Raw genomic sequence first — 2,697 nt, 5'->3', positions numbered from 1 at the left:
ATTATTTTTAGCTAGCATAGAATTAAGCGTTACTATACTATATTAATTGGACATTGGCTTAACAAAGATGATACAAGATTTTAGTTTGGCATGGGAATAAACCTTTGGCTTTCATAAAATTAAGTTATATAATAATAAAGTAGTTTGTTGGTTTGTTAGTAAGTATGTATAAGTTTAGGGATGACATGGGTGATTTTTCATAATTTGAGGGTTGATAGATTATTATTCCTGTAAAATAAACTATAAAAGTAGAATATTTTATGTTGTGGTGATATTTTATTGTTATAATTTTATATGTTTTTGTGGTGATTTATTTTATGTAGTAATATGTTTATATAATGTTGTGGTGTTGTATATGAAGTCGTGTTTTATATGGTGTTGTAAAATCCTGTGTTTGATGAGTTAATGTTTGTTATTGATATGATAACGAATATTATTGAGATTGTGTTTTGAGCCTTGTAATTGGTAAGCAATGCATGTTTATGGAACAATATGTATCTTATTATGAGTGATGTTATAAATCTGGTGATTTGTGATTAGTGACTTAATGTATAATGTTGAGACTGCGTATGAAATGTGATGAGAAAGACATGTTAAACATTATGATGAGGGAACACTGTATATTTTGAGAATGGTGAGATAAATCTTATGATTTGAGGAGGAATGCATGTTATTGAGAATGTGTACTGAGTTGTGTTGTGGACATGAAACTATGTTATTTCCTGGTACTGTCGTTGGTCATGTGTGAGCTTTTCGTACTACGCTACGTTAAGAGTGTGATGTGTTGGACTCTCGTTTAAGAGATAGTGATTCGAGTGTCACTTCCCTCTACGCGGGGAGGTGGATGTCTCGCCCAAAAGACTTCGGCTCGTGCTTAGTATAGTGCACCGGTGCGCATAGTGCCAGTGTTTTTACTTGTTAGTCCTTGAGAAGTCGGGGAGATAGGTCGGAAGTTGCGATGGAAGACGACTCGAATTGCCCTGTTGAGGAAACATGTACCTGTTAGTGATAACAGGTCATGACGACACAGTATAAGAAAATGACATTGGGTCATGAATGGATTGGTTATGATATTGATCTTGTGATGGAATATGTTATATGTTTATATTACTCTGTGATTAAAATGAAATATGTTTTATTGTGTGTTATGATGTTTCTGGTTGCTCACCCTGAAAGTTGTGGATGTGGTTTCCACCTACGATGATCGTACTTGTACGGGAGTAAATGACATTACAGATAAAACTGGATTGAAGTAGCTGACGTGAGAGTTGGGATATCTAAGTTCGGGGATTGATTATTTATTTTTAAAAGTTTTCCGATTTGATACTTTTATGTAAAAGTGATATTCTAAGATTTTCAAATGATGTTTATAGTCATGATATAATTTCGCCTGTAAATTAAATGTATTATAGAAAGGTTTTGAAAAAATATTATACCGTGACATTCCGAAAAACCGGGATGTTACACTTGCTGGCAAAATCGATGCATCCTAGTCTGCCATTCTTCAGAGTGGACAAAGGGGTTAACTTTGATTCAGTTTACATGGAAGATATGGGTGGGGACAAGGCTTCAAAGTTGGTCCGTAGTGTGGTCAGAATAATGGTCATGCCAGGGTTTTATGTCTATGGCAGTGTAGTGAAATGTAAGGTCCTATGCAAATATTTGAGTAGTAGTAGTAACAACACAAACAACGACACCAACCACATTTTCCATGGTAATAATAGTAACAAGGAGGAAGACAAAGGAGAAGAGAGAAGAGAGAGAGGGTGGGTGACGGAAATGGGAGATGGATGTTGGGTTGAATCGGCAAGTGTATCGAGTCGCACAAGTAATATAAAATGGTAAGACCAAGTATCGTATCCCAGAGGACTCTCGGCACTAAAAAGTTGTGTGATAACAAGATTAATTAAGACTTAAAAATAAAAAGAGATAATTGGTGTCGCAACCGGAAAATCGCGACGGGATGACGACGATCCAAAAAAAAGGAAAACGTGTTTTGAAAAAGATTTTTGGAGTCGCCACCATAGTTTATTCTGGAAAACTACGGAAAAACCGTAAAATGATAAGGCAAGGTCTACAAAACCAAATTCTGGTTTCGGAAGTCGGTTACGTGTGGGGAAGGTGTTAGTAGCCCCACGACGCCTGCTCTAAGGCAGTACCTTTAACTAAATACGTGAATTCGATGTGGTTTTCAAAACGTTTAATTTCCCCTAAAAAGCAAAAATCCAAAGAGACAAAATATAATTTTTAAATTTTTTGTGCCCGACAAGGATTGACCTTGCTCCTAGTATTCTCAGTAAGACTGAGAAATCAGGGTTACATAGCTCTTTAAACTGTTTGAAAATTTGTTTGGAGAATTGTTTGGAAAGTTCGTTTGGAAAATTTGGATTTTTGGGAAAGTGAGCCTGACAAGGACTGGCCTTGCTCCTACGTATCTCCACTTTGGATGGAGAATCAAGGATCACGTAGTTCTGGCTGAAAAGTTGATTGTTTGAGAAAAGATGTTTTGGTATTTCTGTAATTTTTACGTAAGAAAAAGAAAAGGTCTTCTAGCACAAGGACGATGCGTGCGATCACACATGCGCTAGAATCCTTAAAATATATTTTTAATTTTTATTTATAGAAAAGAAAGAGTTTTCTAGCACAAGGACGATGCGTGCGATCACACATGTGCCAGAACCCTTAAAATATATTTTT

At 35.9% G+C, this 2,697-nt stretch overlaps 1 pseudogene; it reads left to right on the top strand.

The window, feature by feature from the left end:
• Window positions 1-1,860, top strand: part of LOC111241958 — a 16,392-nt pseudogene extending 14,532 nt beyond the window's left edge.
• The last annotated feature ends 837 nt before the right edge of the window (window positions 1,861-2,697 follow it).

The sequence above is a fragment of the Vigna radiata genome, chromosome 7 (assembly GCF_000741045.1).
Source record: "Vigna radiata var. radiata cultivar VC1973A chromosome 7, Vradiata_ver6, whole genome shotgun sequence".
In the NCBI taxonomy this organism is placed as follows: domain Eukaryota; kingdom Viridiplantae; phylum Streptophyta; class Magnoliopsida; order Fabales; family Fabaceae; genus Vigna; species Vigna radiata.
This window is presented reverse-complemented; position numbering and strand designations above follow the sequence as displayed.